Source organism: Gobio gobio (assembly GCF_949357685.1).
Source record: "Gobio gobio genome assembly, chromosome: 1".
Lineage (NCBI taxonomy): Eukaryota > Metazoa > Chordata > Actinopteri > Cypriniformes > Gobionidae > Gobio > Gobio gobio.
In genome coordinates, this window is record NC_137097.1 from 18544527 (window position 1) to 18561346 (window position 16820).

General features: G+C 37.9%; 1 long non-coding RNA gene across 1 annotated transcript; it reads left to right on the top strand.

The window, feature by feature from the left end:
- Window positions 1-1803: 1803 nt before the first annotated feature.
- On the top strand, window positions 1804-13158 carry LOC307124350. The gene is made up of 4 exons (XR_013816256.1): window positions 1804-1874; window positions 2563-2783; window positions 10807-11488; window positions 11656-13158. It is a non-coding gene; the product is annotated as an uncharacterized lncRNA (long non-coding RNA).
- The last annotated feature ends 3662 nt before the right edge of the window (window positions 13159-16820 follow it).

The window sequence follows — 16820 nt, forward strand, 5'->3', positions numbered from 1 at the left end:
ATATGACTGATTCGTCCATTTCTCTTGCGATGTAGATAACAGTTAACACCATTTTTTGGTTACATTGGGCGACCATTAACATTATACAACATCATGTGCATCAATTAGCCATGTTAATTATGTGGCCAGCAAGCATATCTCCTTATTGGGTATGAATTCATATCACAAGTTCTTAAATATAATTTTACATAACTTCTTAATATGGCGTACTGGCGTTCAATTTTAAAATAAATACTATGCAAAATGACAAAATAATTCATCAGAATACTTACCAAAAATTGCCCTTGCTCACACTCTCCATCTCTGCAAGCAGAATCGGTCACTAACAACTGTCAGACTGTTTTCTCACATCACATCTACGTGGTCAAGCTCAGTCTGAGGCTGCAGTACATCAGCCATCAGGAAGTGAGAGCTTCTAACTGACTTCACTTTCCTCCGTTGAAGTCTATGTGGTCGCTCTGTCCATTTCTTTTACTGTCTATGGTTTTTACAATGGAGCGCGCAGACTCAATGACTGACACTTCTCATCAACTAAATGAGTTTTTTACACTTGGTAATTTATGTAAATAGTTGCTTTAGTTTTTCAGTAACTGTATATGCATTATAATTAGCAGTTTATTGCAGATTTATTCTCTCTACTCTTTACAAATGTTCTGAAATAAATTGCCTTTTTGAAAGGACGCCTAGTCTTTTCTTGACATAAAAGCTCACAGAAGCTACATTTTTGACAGTATTATCCTCAAATTTGAATCAAAACATGATTAGACATTAAGTTTTATAAGTTATTTTCAGGCTAAAGAAATTAAATAAAGTCTTAGTCACTTACATTTATATTTACATGTAAATTACTCTGTTCTCATGCTACTTAGAGTTATTATGACTCTTGGGTAACAAAATATCAAGTGTCTAGTTTAAAATAAGACCAGATTTATGAATATAGACCATAGGGTTTAAGAGCTGTTGTTTTCAGAAAATTCTCAAAAATAGGGGTGCAGATTAAGAGGTTAATTAGGGGGAAAATGCCCTTTATAAAGGTAAAACAAATGCCCTTGGGGTAAATATCACAAATATTCAGATTTAAATATGCTAAAGCTGACAGAACACTGATGAGAATATTTCTTCAGAATAAATTATATTTACACCACACACAAAACAATCCGGACAAGCACACGACAAGGCTTAATGACAGGCCCTGTATTTTGTATTTATATTCTCTCTTTTACTGGTTATATTATTCCTATATTTGATACTGTCACAAAGGAGAGAGCACAGAAACATTACTTTATAAAGTTTTAAATGTGGATATTCTTCTTACACAAACACATCGATTCACTTCAGAAGGCCTTTATTAATCCCCAGAGATGTGTGGAGCAGTTATATGACTGACAGATGCATTTTTATTCACTTCAAAAACAGAGCAACTATTACTGCTATTATAAAGCTGATAAAGCTTGTATTAGCCAGGACTTTTTTAAATATAACTCTGATTTTATTCGTCTGAAAGAAGAATGTCATATACACCAAGGATGACTTGAGTGAGTAAATCATGGGATAGTTTTCATTTTTGGGTGAACTATCCCTTTAAGAAACAAAAAATGAAGTGGCTGCATTGTGTTATTGCTTTAACTCTTAACTCTTATTTTTTAAATTCTTAATATGAACTGTATTATTCACTTACTATTGTGTTCTTAAATGTATTTCACTAATACATTCAACTCTGAATTTTGTCATCTTTTTATTTTATTTTTTAATGAATTTTTGTGATTTTTTATGCTGCTCTGCTGCTGTAATCGGGACTTTTTTGGAGCGGTCGGTGATGTGACGTCATAAGGTCGCGCCTGCTCCTGCATCTGTTCTGATTCGGCTGGAGAAAGGTTTGTGGTTTAAGCGTTTAAAGTGTTTAAATTAATTATGTATTATTATTATTAAATGCAACACTGCATTGCTTTATCTAACATTTATCAGCGCTGTGTGAGTAAAGTAACCGAATAAACTCATGAGTAACAGAAGGAGCGATTCATTTCACTTTTTCAAACATGAATACTCGTGTTGTTCCGCTCGACAGGGTCCCTAAGCAGTAAGCACTGTTCGCTACTAAAGAACATCAAATAACTAACAAACAAAAACCAAGCTTATTTAAAGAACAAACACTTGAAATGAAATCACGCACTCCTCCCACGCCTCTCGCTCGCCCACCAACAAATATTATTGATTTGTTTTTGTTATTAGGGAAATTTTATATTCATCAAACTAAACGGAGTAAAGTTAGCTCAAAAGCCAATTTTGCTCATTTTCAAAAAAGTGTGAAATGAATTTAACATGTTTGTGATGCCCTTTAAATTAAACTTTTTTTCATTTTATTTCAATTGTTATATTTCAATTATATTACAATTGTTTTAATACAAAATTTGAAAGCAACTTACCTGTTGAATTCTGTAATTTTGAAAGTTCGATAAAAATAAAACAAACTATCATTCTCTTGCTAGTGCGCTGAACTACTGAACTAGGAGAGATTTAGTGTGGATTTATTTTTCTTTCTGTTATTATTCTCACCTTAAACAGGACAAACACTCTGAAAAACTCCTGGAGAAGCGATTGAGATCCACGTGACACTATTATAAAGATGGAGTTTATTAAAGAGGAGAGTGAAGACATAAAGATTGAAAATGTATTCAGTTTGAAACATGAAGAAACTGAGGAACACACAGAGAAAGAGGAGAGTGAAGACGTGAAGATTGGAGATGAATTGAGAGTGAAAGATGAAGAAACTAAGGAACACAAAGGTTGGTCTCATTCTCAAAGCTGAATTATGAGCTAATATTGTGTTGGTCCCCCTTTTTGCTGCCAAAACAGCCCTGACCCGTCTCTGATGGACTCCACTAAACCCCTGAAGGTGTGCTGTGATATCTGGCACCAATATGTTAGCAGCAGATCCTTTAAGTCCTTTTGTGACGCGCGTGCACACAGTTTGTCTGTCACATAGATTCGTAGCGTTGCCAGTTATAACTACAACGTTTGTGGATCAATAGTTCTGTGTTGTTAATTTTTATATTTATTTATTTTTCTGTGGGCGGACATGCAGTAGTTTAACCTAATTGATGTCCTATACAATGGCTATTTCAACAGCTGTGAATGATGAATGCGGACTCTAAATGAATTCAATTAATTTAATTTGAAAAACACAAAATTAACAATAAAATGCACCCAAATTATTAATAAAAACATAGGATAATGGTGAAACATGAATGAAAGCATTCAAGACGTGCTCAGCGTCATTACTAACGTTAGGCTAGACGCATAAATATTTCAGATGATTAAGGAAAGATACCATAATCACAGAGGTATAAATATTAACAAAAGTCATTAAAGACTGTGGGTAATGTTACTTGACCAATTTGAAGCAGTTGTTGAACTTTTTATATAGGCCTATATAACTTACAAGAAACAGAGAGAAATGTCGACATGTCCTCTCCAGCAGCTTGAATGTTCCCCGTTGCCATGGCAACTCTCAACGGCCACCAGGACTAATGCTGCCTTCATGTGCTATCGGAAATTTGGTCATTCCGACTTCTGAAGTCGTGATTACGAGCTCATAGCTCATCAAGTTTCAAAATGTGAGGGCGTTCATGTGGAATTTTTCCTAGGAAACTCGTATTTACGATAATTCTGAGAGCACGTGAAGGCAGCATTAGCTACTTAGCTGTAGCCAGGCTATGTCTGTGTCATTATTCCAACATCATGTTCATAACTTATGAACTAAAACAAGTTTAATACCTCAGAAAATACCTGGTGTGAGCTCTTCAGTTGAGGAGGCGCGCGCTGTATATCACGTCACAGAAAGACGTGCACTCACAGTAATCGGATCAGGTCGTGTACATGGTGGAATTTTTCGTTTGATCGGTTCATGAAAAGGTTTATCCCACCTAGGGCTGCACGATTCTTGCTAAAATGTGAATCACGATTTTTCTCCTTGGGAATTGAGATCACGATTCTCTTACACGATTCTCATTTTTTCTTATACTTTAAAAAAAATGAATCAATTTTAAATAAAAGTAATTAGTTACAATTAAATTAAAATGTAGAAACAACAAATGTAGACAGACTAGATGTAAATCTATGCTTATTACTGTTTATTTCTATTTTTATGATTATTTAATATCTTGCCTTGTGGAGAGAGGGTTTTTGTTGTCTTATTTCGTTGTTTCTTTTTGTTTTTGTAAAAAATGAAAACTAGGGTATAAATAAAATATTTTTTTTAAAAATGTTATAAGAAAACGATTAAGTGGCTTAATGTACTAAGACAGTGTTATTAAGAGACCAAACTCAGGAAACATAACAAAAATAATGTTCGATAGAACTGAATGTGCTTGGTTTGTTACTACAGTTATCTGCGTGCTTCCTCAACGATGAACTTCCACATTTGCGGCTATTTTTTTCTTCAACTCCTCAGGATCAATCTCTTCAGCGCGCGGTTGTGATTCTCCTGGGAGGGCGAATATCACATCCTCACTCACTGTAGCCACCGGGATTTTCCACACTGGGGTTCATTTTTACCACGTTTAGGTCTGCCTTGTTACATGTCAGTAAGTGTTTTGTTATTGTGTGAGTGTGACAAGCTCTGGTGTGACCAATAACGCATGAACGCAGCATGATCTGAGGGAAATACGCGGAAGTGAATCGCCAACATTAAGAAAGGAGATCGCATTTATGAATCGAGATCGTGATTTTTTTTCGATTAATCGTGCAGCCCTAATCCCACCCCTCTCAAACCGATTACAATTTCATTCGGTTTGGCCATTTTTATTCCGACTGAGGTGTTTATATGGAGCATTTTCAGTCGGATTGGACTTTTAAACCGATTACAGCGCTCCATGTAAACCTAATGTATAATTTTTGGTAAAAGATGGACTACGGATGCGGAGGTGGCATAAAAATAATACTACGAGTGGAATGATGTTCATCAGGTTGTGGTTCCTTCAGTTTTTCATCAGCAGGTGCTGTCATTGGCGCATGATCATTTGCTGTCGGGACTAGTGTTGCACGATTTACCGCTACTAGAAAAGTACAAGTACATTTTATTAGTACCGGTACTTTAAGAATGACAGCCCTCTAATAAGAGCAGTACTTCTTAATTTGCGTTGATGTGTGACAGCAGGAGTCAGGACGTGAGTGTGTGTGAGCTCTGCTTCCCCCCCTTCACTAAACATTGGAAGCAGAAGAGGAATATATATGCGCAGCGCATGACAGAGAAAGTAACAGAAACGCACACAGGAGAAAATAAAGCTGCCTGACTCTGACCTGAAGCACACGCCTTTCACCTAATATTCTGTGTGATTAATGTTCATCCAACAACAAAAGAAAATAGAAAACCGCCCCATGCTTGACTGAATAACTTTAATATATTTATTAAGAATCAGTGTATAGTTAATTTACAGAGTGAAGACTATGAAGTTTTTTTTAAACATTTGATTATTTCATTTCTTTCTTGGATGCTCCAGTTAAATATACCTACTGTGGCTGAAAATAAAGCACTGTTTTGGTCATTGTTTGTAATTTACTTTTTTTTTTTTTTTTTTACAATTTTTTTAATCTATATTGTAATTAAAAAATATAATTAAAAAATATTAAATTACTCATTAAACTTTTATGTTGCGTTCACACCGGGCGCTTGAACATTTTGAGTTTACTCTCGTCATTCGCGTGTGACTCACTTCACAACAGATGTGAATTTGCGTCATGGGCGGGGCTTCTGCCAGCGGCTCGTCTCGTTGAGAAATTGCTGACATGGGCTGTGTTTACACATCTTTTTTGTTAAAATCTACTGTTAATGTGTGACAAAACGTAGTTTTAAGACTTTCAGGCGATAGATGCAGAGACTCAATTAGACTCCCCCTGAAATTGCCTCATCGACACGGCATCCTCAATAAACCCGTCTCCGGCGTGATGACTCCGATCTTTTGAATATTCCAATCTATTATGACCTCTGACCTGTAAAGTCGCCAGAATAAAAATCATACGCTGTTTGTTAATTGGCCAGAGGAGAACTGGCACCCCGACTGAGCCTGGTTTCTCCTAGGGATGCACCGAAATGAAAATTCTTGGCCGAAACCGAAAACCGAAAAAGAGGAAACCAAGGCCGAAAGCCGAAAACCGAAACACCGAAAGAAATTATGCCAATTATTAGTACCATTGCATTTATGGCTATGACTGTGTACTAACTTTACTAAAATCAAGGCATTGCAATTGCATACATTAATATTAAAGTTTCAAAGAATAAATCAATTACAAGTTATGCCAATATTTATTTAGCACATTGCAACAATGCACAGTATAAAATAAAATTCAAACTAAAATGTTTAACTTGACCCCACTCATTTGTACATTAAATAATAATGTACAGGCCTACAGAAAGGTTTTTAAATTAAATGTTCTCTCATAAAAACAAAGTGCATTTAGGTCTAGTGCATTTAAAATTGTTCTCTGTAGGACTACTACAAGAAAGTGCATTCAGAACAAGTGCAACTGCTTAAAGATACATTTATTTTCTCTGTAGGCCTTTAACATAATAGTGTATCAAATCAAAGACTGCCATAGCCCATATGTTAACTGTAGAATAGGGGTGTAGCGGTACACAAAACTGACGGTTCGGTACAGCAGTTTTACAAAATGGCTTTTTATTTATTTTTATTGGTTAACTGAAAAAAAAAGTCTGTCCTTAAATGAATTAAATTATAACTAAAAGTTTATTGAATATATTGCTCTAAACTATATAGGGAGCCCTTACTTGCACATTAATATTAAAGGTTAAAAACAGAGCCCAAACTATTAGCCTAAATTCAGTTGCTATGTATTTTTAGGTCTAATAATCAACACTCAAATAACATCGTACACAAACATGTACACTTCACATAAGGCAGTTTTTGCAATAACTTCTAAATCTAATTATAAAATAGTTTTTTATCCAATTCGTTGTTGAAATATAATCATTTATACACAGTGTCTGTCATTTTATTTAAACATACATGAAATAATCAAGATATCATTAACAGGTTAAGTAGAATATAATGAATATAACGGCTAATATAGGTCATATATTTAGTGAAAGAGTTGATTTTTCTAGTGAACTAACAGCTGTGGACACTGGGGTGCCTGAGGTAAATGATGCTACATGACTGTTTAGTTTACAGCAGTTATATTGAGGTCTTTCCGCCGTTGAAACACTGATTGAGCGATTACACCACATATATACACATGACAGTAAGTTGTAATGTATCCTCAACACACCTTAGATGTTCATTCATGTTTATTCTTTAGGAAGAGATGATCGATCGCGCTCACAGATGATCGCGTTCACGCGCGCGCGCTGCCGCCAGATTGAAGTGTGTTCCGCGCTTAAAACATGCCCACTGTTAAAGATTGCGTTCGGTTTCACAGTGAAGTCTGGTCCTCTTCTCATCGAGAACATGAACAGCTCTGAGCTCTCGCTGTCAGTGCTTGTGCATGAAGCAGACGTGGGTGTTTCTCAGATATACTGAAACACGTCCACACCGCTGACATGTTGCTTCAGACAAGCACGTGCAGGTCGCGGTTTCTGTTTGCGTCATCACAACATTTCGGCCATGTTGTTTCGGTGATAAAAGTATTTCGGCCGAAAACCGAAAATGCACTTTTGGGGCATTTTCGGCCGAAAATTTTCGGTGGCCGAATATTCGGTGCATCCCTAGTTTCTCCCAAGGTTTATTTTTCTCCATTAGGTCACCTGATGGGGTTTTGGTTTCCTTGCCACTGTTGCCTCTGGCTTGGCTTGCTCAGTTGGGGACACTACATTTTAAACTAAATATCCAAATAAATGTAATTACTAAATTAACTATATTAACTAAATTACTGATCTGCCGCATTGTCACTGTATGATAGTTGAAATGAGCTGATGACATCACCGTTTTCTCCGGAGCGGCTGTACGGCCGAATCAAATTCTGTTGCATTATTTTCCTGTTTAACACTGTGAAGCTGATTTGAAACAATCTACATTGTAAAAAGCGCTATATAAATTAACTTGACTTGATCTGAAAAATTACACGTTAATTCGTACAAATAATTTTTTTTTAAATTTAATTCAGCATTTCTTTGTGTGTGTGTGTGTGTGTGTGTGTCTGTGAAATGTGAAAACCTTTGGCCTAGGCTACTTCATTATATTTTATCCAGATAATGCATAATTTTAATTATTTGTTTTAGTTTTTCCCAGCCTATTCTTTCCTTTTTATTTCCTTCAGTATCAGAACTAATACTAAACAAGTGTCAGAATAGCTGCTACAAGTAGCAGGGATTCAACTGGCTAGCTAGGCTAGTTCATGTACTTTTGTCAAACTGTAAGCTAACCTACCAGCTGCCTGGACACATATATTCCCCAGCAATGATGAGATGTCCAGGGCTGGACACATGCTTGTTCTTCGGACAAGTAAATCTGCCATGTACTTGTCCGAGTAAAACATTTGCTTGTGTGGAAATTTTTTTTTTTGTTTTTGTATTGCAAATACAATTTATTCTGAAGCAATATTCTCACCAGTGTTCGATCAGCTTTTACATACTTAAATCTGCATATTCGTGATATTTTTTACCTTTTATGAAGGGCATTTTTCCATAATCTTATTGAATATCGGCTATGCTTCAGCTTTCATTGTATATGCTTAAATTTGATCGATAAATTAAATTAGAATAAGACATTATAGGACTGTTGCCAATCAATTTTTCATTCTAGAGTCCGCCTAGTGAATTTCGGCCATTTCCACCACTGAATATGTAAATCTTACCCGGATACAGCAATGCTATTTTCTGATTGGCTGTGTGTGGCAGGGCCCTCTGAACTGAATGGGGGACTCACTTAATTCCTCTAATAGGGGTGCAACTTGGTGGGCGTTATCCTATTAAATGCAAGGTGTGGCATGTGAGCAGGTTGAAATGCGCATCTCTCACACCCAATGCGTGAGACTTGAGAGCCCGGCGTGTGTTTGCTTGTGAAATGTAGTTTGCGCACCGGAGAGAGTTGTCGGGGATTGTTCCTCTTGTACAGTCATGCAGTGTGAAACCTCCTGTTGCCGATCCATCTGTCAGTGTGAACACAGCAGTGACTGAATGATACCTCAGATAGTCATGCAGTGGAAAGAGCAGTGATCCGACCAGTTTGAAAATCGTGCAGATATTCAATTTTCCACTGGGCCATTGTTGGAGAATGTGGTTCATCCAATTAATTGTTATAGTTTTTCGTGCACTTAATTAGAGTACATGCAAAATATCTCTTGTTTTTACTTCACCAATCTTGGGGTGTCCCTTCAAGCTAGAAAAACAGGGGAGTAGAAGGCACGTCTATATGCAGAATTTTCATGATATCAGCCTCAGCCCGTTGCCAAAATGTGGATATTTTCAGACAATCCCAGAATATATGCGTGTGGTCTCCTAACTTCCCACACCCTCCAGCATTTCTCTGCTTCTGGACCATTAACAAATTTTGATTTCGCCAATGGTGTTCTAAAAAAATCTGATTTTTGTTTTCTAGTCAAACTCTTTCCAGTTGTGACTATTGATTCCCTTATGACATTCTGCACATATACTTCCCCATGTCTCATCCTCAATTTAATTTAGTTCAGACTCCCACTTTTTCTTTATATGGAGTGTATTATCTGTGGAGTCAAGTAATATTCTGATATACATGAGCAAGATATGACTTTTATGTAAAAGACATTGCTTCTCTATATCAGTAAAATACTATTCCGCATCAGTTGGGGCTTCCATAATTATGTCCTTGTCTTTATGAGTTGTAATATAGTTTCTTATTTGCAGATGCCGAAAGAAATTACTCAATGATAACATAAATTTTTCTTTAGGATCAGAGAATGAATGCAATGTACTTCCCTTAAATAACTGATCAATTATGATAAGACCCTTCTCAGTCCATCTAAAAGTACCATCCCACCTGCAGGGTAGAAACTCAGGGTTATCTACTATAGACATGGATTTTTTTTTTAACTCTTGTCCAAAATCTCAGAGTTTGCTTAACCCATACATTTTTTATTTCAATATTTTTCTGCGATTGTGGTGTCATAAAGGCTAGTGTTGACAATGGGGCATTTGGTACAGAGCACTGTTACATGTTAACCCATTCTGTTTCAGCATCATTGTTAATCCATGGTTCTTATTGACGATTATGTGCACAGCTACCAGATACCCAGAAGCAATTCCACTCCGAAAAAATCACATCCCGAGCAGTTGATAAAGCTTTAACAAAGGTCTTTAAAACTTTTGGTCTACCAAGAATTGTCTAGACTGATCAGGGGGCTAATTTTCTATCTAAATTGTGTGCTCAAGTTTTTTTTAAATCGCTCAATATTACACATCGTATATCCAGTGCTTATCACCCAGAGAGCCAGGGGTCATTGGAAAGGTTCCATCAGACCTGAAAAGCAATGATTAGGAAATACTGCATCGAGACATGGCATGCGTCTCAATCAGCTCCCTGGTTCAGTAGTCAGGGCACTGATCAGGACATAAGTCAATGGGCTGACTCCCTGATCAGTGCCCTGACTACTGAACTAGGGAGCTGATTGAGACGCACCCATGGTCTGAATGGGACGAAGGTGTTCCTTTGCTTTTATTCTCAATCTGTGAAACGGTGCAGGAGTCTCTCAAGTGCCCATGGGAATAGGATCTAGTTGTATGTTGGTTTTGATACTTTACATGTCTAAATATTTTGTGGTCTGTTGCTTTGTGCCATTAAACTGGTGTTAATTTGCATTTGTCTCTTTTCACCTTAGACCTGACGGTGCTGAAAGAGGAGAGTGAAGTACTGAATCAAATGGAAGAGAAAGTTAAACATAAGAATAATTATTTCATAACAGGAGAAAAAACTTTTAGTTGCTCACAGGCTGAAAAGACTTTGTCACAAAAAAAGTCTAAAAATAAGGGAACTAGAAGTAATTTCACCTGTCAACAGTGTGGAAACAGATTTACTCTAAGAAAAAGCCTTAACAGGCACATGAGAATTCACACTGGAGAGAAGGGTTGTACCTGCCAACACTGTGGAAAGAGTTTCGCTCCAGGAGCAAGCCTTAAAAGACACGTGAGAGTTCACACTGGAGAGAAGCCTTACACCTGCCAACACTGTGGAGAGTTTTGCTAGAAAAGTAAACCTTAACAGACACATGAGATTTCACTCTGAGGAGAAGCCTTGTATCTGCCCTCAGTGTGGAAAGAGTTTTGCTGAAAATGGAAGCCTTAACAGGCACATGCGAATTCACACTGGAGAGAAGCCTTACACCTGCCAACATTGTGGAAAGAGTTTTGCTCCAGGAGTAAGCCTTAAAAGACACATGAGAGTTCAAACTGGAGAGAAGCCTAACACGTGCCCTCAGTGTGGAAAGAGTTTTCGTTATAAAGGAAACCTTAAAGTCCACATGAGAATTCACACAGGAGAGAGCCCTTTCGTCTGCCAACAGTGTGGAAAAAGATTCACTCTAAAAGGACACCTCAAAAAGCACATGAGAGTTCACACTGGAGAGAAGCCGTTCATCTGCCAACAGTGTGGAAACGGATTCGCTCTAAAAGGACACCTCAAAAAGCACATGAGAGTTCACACTGGAGAGAAGCCGTTCATCTGCCAACAGTGTGGAAACGGATTCGCTCTAAAAGGACACCTCAAAAAGCACATGAGAGTTCACACTGGAGAGAAGCCGTTCATCTGCCAACAGTGTGGAAAGAGTTTTACTGAGAAAGGAACCCTTAACAGGCACATGCGAATTCACACTGGAGAGAAGCCTTACACATGTCAACAGTGTGGACAGAGTTTTGCTGACAAAGGACACCTTAATCGGCACATGAGAGTTCACACTGGATAGAAGCTCAGAGTGCAGCTGCGTCCTCTGTCACTGGCCTGCTGCTGGATTTGTAGATCGCGTTGGTCCGGGATCCTTTATCCTATTTTTTCTTGCAACGAACGCGTTGTGAAAGAATTTGGTTTAACTGCAGCCATCTCTACGAAAGTGATCATCCTAACAAGGTTTTGGCGGAGTCGGAGTGACGATGTCGCCCGCGCACTTTCGCTTTAGTGGCCAAGAACGGAAAGTTAAATGACAGATGACAAGAACCAATCAGATTGGATAAAATAACACGCATCCAATTCTGATTCGCCAGGGACACAGTGACCTGCCTCCGGAGGAGGATCTTTAAGAACCAATTAGAGACCAGCTTCAGGTCACATGCTGCCCATAGATTTTTAGACCTAGATAGACATCCATTTGTCCGGCATCCATCGCCCATGAAACATATTGAAAAACATATAAAATAGTTAACCGATCAAAGCCAGTTTGTATTAAATGCTGAGGCTCTTACTAACAGCCAGCACATCATATGAGTAAACTATTTAATTTTTGTTTTTCACTTTTATATCATTTTTGTATACATGTATATTTCTGGAATTTTGACGGGGCTGGCGCCCCAGCGCCCTCTACTGACCAGCCGCCACTGGTAAGAACTTAAAGGCAGGGGTGTTTTTTTAAAAGGGGGCCAGATTCGATGTTGTGGAGGCCGGGGGCCGGTCCCTTTTCTATGTATATATGTATATGTTGTGTTTCTTGGAAACATGACAGATTTGACAAAAGCTTGAGCTGACAGTAGAGTAGCTTGAGATAGGACACAGGAAATGTATAGATATTTAACAATATCTGTAAAACTTTCATCAACCAAAAAGTTTTAATGGGTGAAAATTAAATATTATTACTGAGTTTGAATATTCTTTCTCTATTCTCTATTCTTAGAGAAATGTATTTTCTATTCTGCATTCCGGTTAGAAAAGTGTCCGAGGGCGGTCCGCCTTGCTCTGATGCCATGTTGACGTATGTCAAAAAACTCTCGCGAGTGAAAGGCGGATGTGTCGGATTTTGCAGTTGAGCTGAGCAAAAGCATGATGGGAAACGACTTGCTGACAACACAGCTTAATGCTTATTGGTTTAAACAACCGTGATGTATGGTTCTTTTTTAAAATGTTTGATTTTAAAACTCTTTTTTAAAATTGAATATATATATATATAAAAACATGTATGTAGGCCTAATTAAAGTCAAAATGATTGATAAACACGTCTTTCGAATGGAAATAAATAACAAAAACTTTGGGTGTCTTGTTCATAATATTTATTTTCATATAAAAGTATCAGAACTTAAATTACATCCAGTTTATCAGCAACAAAGCGCACAAGTGTGAATACCGCGATATCCGCCTTTGATCTCGCAGGTGTCTGATCCACTACGAGAAGAGAGAACTGTCCGGCTTGCCTGCGCTTTTTTCACTCCTCCCCTCACAGCAGCCGCCTAGTCTCGGCTGAACTGCAGGCGAGGCGCTTCTCAAACAAGCCTATTTACTAAGAGCATAGAGGTTCAGAGTCCGAGCTCACGAGTTGCGCAGAGCACAAGCAGCGCTGTTTCGTTCCGCTTTTGGCACTGTTTCCCTGGCCTAAAATCTAGTACTGCTACCTTTGCGGTGACATCGTGAAACTGCACGATTTGTAAATGATCCGAGGCGGGCCACATATAATATATTTTAATAGACAAGCTGCGGGCCGTTTGAAATTCATCCCCGGGCCGCATTTGGCCCGCGGGCCGGACTTTGGACACCCCTGGCTTAAAGGGGACTCTGTTAAAGGGAAACAGTTGTATTTAGCTCAAATGAATGAATGAATTAATTCATAGGTAATTTTGAGAGAGAGAGTCTATTTTATGGCCGAGCAAATGAATCATTTGAACGGGCCGTCTATCAACTCTGCAGCGGATATTAATATCCGAACAATAGTGAAACACGCTTTAAATAGCCAGGTAACATAGATCGGCAGTTCAAGACATTAAATTCGTAAGCACATAACACAAGAACACTTATCTTTGAATACAAACAAAACTTTATTGATTACTCAAACACATAAAACTAATATATAACACAAACACATGCCACACATTCACACGCGTTGCAGAAAGGAAGGAAGTGAAGAAAGAATGAGTTTGAACAGAGAGAAATGATGAAATCCCAAGTTCTAGCAATATATGCATTTATGACACATATGACCTGAATGAGCCATTGATCATTAATTTAACCCTCCTTTCGTTTTTTTTAGGCCAGTGTTAATTTCGTTGACGAATAATTTTCGTCATAATTTTCGTCAACGACCTTTTTTCCCTGACGAAAACGAGACGATAACTAAATAAAAAATAGTGTTAGATGACTAAAACTATAACGAAAATCAACTCTCATTTTCGTCAACAAATAAAAACGAGACGAAAATGTTAGGGAGGGACGATTAGGGAAGAGATCCAGTCAGAACTGATGTCCGCGCACATTTGATTTGGACGTGCTGATCTAACCGCTGGAGAACACGGCGCTGTTGCACGCTCTACAGGCTCACGCAAGCATCCCCAATCCAGCGCTCCAGAGCGGCTCACAATCAATGAATAGGGCTCGGGCGTATGACGTCATTACTTTGCGTGGCGGCCATGTTGATGGCCTCATTTGCTGCTACTCGGACTACTGCGCACTGTTTATAGACGTGCTCCCTCTCAGTCGTGTGTCTTAATTTGGCGTTATTATTGGAAACCATGGTAAACCGTTGCTGCATTGTGGGGTGTAACACTAGATCACATAATCGCCATGGGAAAAAGTTCGAAAATGGATTAACTGAGTCGTCGGCTCGCTTGTAAGACAAACTGTTACCTGGGGATATGGTGTTGGCTGATCGCGGCTTTGACATAAAGGACAGTGTGGGACTTATGTGTGCCGAGGTAAAGATCCCTGCTTTCACAAAAGAACGCTGTCAGCTGATGCAAGAGATGTGGGGAGCACAAGAAAAAATGCCCACCTCCGAATTCACGTGGAAAGGGTGATTGTAACCGTCCGTAACAAGTACACTATTTTGTCAGATAAAGTACCGATTCACATGGTGTTGCCAAGCAAGGACGAAGACATGACATTCCTCTATAAGATTGTGTATGTATGTTGTGCTCTGACAAACATGAGCCCTAGCGTTGAAATAAAATAAATGTGCATTAAATACAGCCATAAGTGTCTGTTGCATCCATACCCACAATCTTCAAAATAAATATACTTAAATCAATATAATGTGCAAAAGCAAGAAGTGTCACACAATCGCAATAACAGTATAATGTGCAAAAGCAAGAAGTGTCACACAATCGCAATAACCGTATAATGTGCAAAAGCAAGAAGTGTCACACAATCAGATATTTTTCAGTGTTTATTTGCAAGTAGTGCAACCCGAGAACACAGAACGGTGCAGAATGCTTCAAGGTAAAAGGTTAACGTTACATAGGCTTCATGGTCTGCAGCTCCTGAACCCATCCATTTGTGAACTGCAAATTTCATATGAATCCAAACCGTTAATAGTTCCAATTTTGTCCATATACCGGTCCCTGGCTTCCCTATTTAACGTATCCCGGTAAATTCCACATCCTTTTCGGGATTTTAACATAGTTTTTCTTTCTCCCAACTCTGCTTCTCCTCGTTCGATTTGCTGTATGTTTACATTCGCGAGGCCATCAACATGGCCGCCACGTCCCAGAATGCAACGCAGCGCCCGAGCCCTATAACACACATTTATGCCAGGCAATTGTTTATGAACTAATGCTGATGAATAAGGACAATGTTTACTTTACGATGTTTATATAGTAATGTGTTTTAGACGGTTGTAGCATATTTTATCGCCATCATCTGAACTTGAATGAGCTCCTACAACTACAATAGAGGCTCAGACATTTCAAAATAAGAGTCCCGGTGTATTTCCAGTTGGTTTATAATTAAAAGTCACGCATTATATATTCGTTTTTGCTTACACAATAAACTGTATTTAGTTTCATTCCCATTTAATTCATAGTCAGGAGGAAAGACCAGTATTTAACACATATTCAATAAAGTATCAGGGTTATAATAGTTCACTAAAACCATAAAAAAAACTTTGTTACTTAAAATTAAATAAATGTTAACTGAAATTAAAAAAAATAAATAAAAAAAGTTATTTGAATCTTTAGCTTAACATGATATAGGCTACTAACTAAAACAGAAATACAAAATTTTTCTGTTTTAGATACAAACTATATAGATGTTTTTAAAAACAAACAAAAAAGTGAATTGAGCTCTCTTTTGTGAATTTTTAATGTTAAAAACAAAATTATGTCAAAATGTCAGTTCAAGTGACAGTCGGTTATGTAATACTGTAATAAATGCTTAATGTATTACAATTTAACTAAACTCATTAGATTTTAGGAGACTAACTCTACTGTAGATTTAGTCGACTAAAAGCTTATGATATTTAGTCGACTAAAATCTTATGATATTTAGTCGACTAAAACTAGACTAAAACTAAAAACAATTCAGGTGACTAAAATATGACTAAAACTAAATGGCATTTTAGTCAAAAGACTATGACTAAAACTAAATCAAAATATGCTGTCAAAATTAACACTGTTTTAGGCGGGGTTGAATTTGATCTCAATTTCACCAGTTCAGTTTATAATCTGGAGGTTACTTGCGTTTGTGTCTTGTGTCATCTTTGCATGGGGAATTCCCTTTTCCTGGCTGCAGGGATTTTCCCGGGTCTTTGATTCGCTGAAGGTCTTGTCGTGTCGTTTGATCGGGGTCTTGGGAAGCCAATCACGTGGCGTGTTGGAGGCTGGATGGGGAGTCTCGTGGGCATTTGAAGTTGAAGCGCGCTGTGCTGGAGAATCTGAAGCTTTTCAGTGAAAACACAAGACTCAAATGAAAGAAAATAAACTTAAGTAA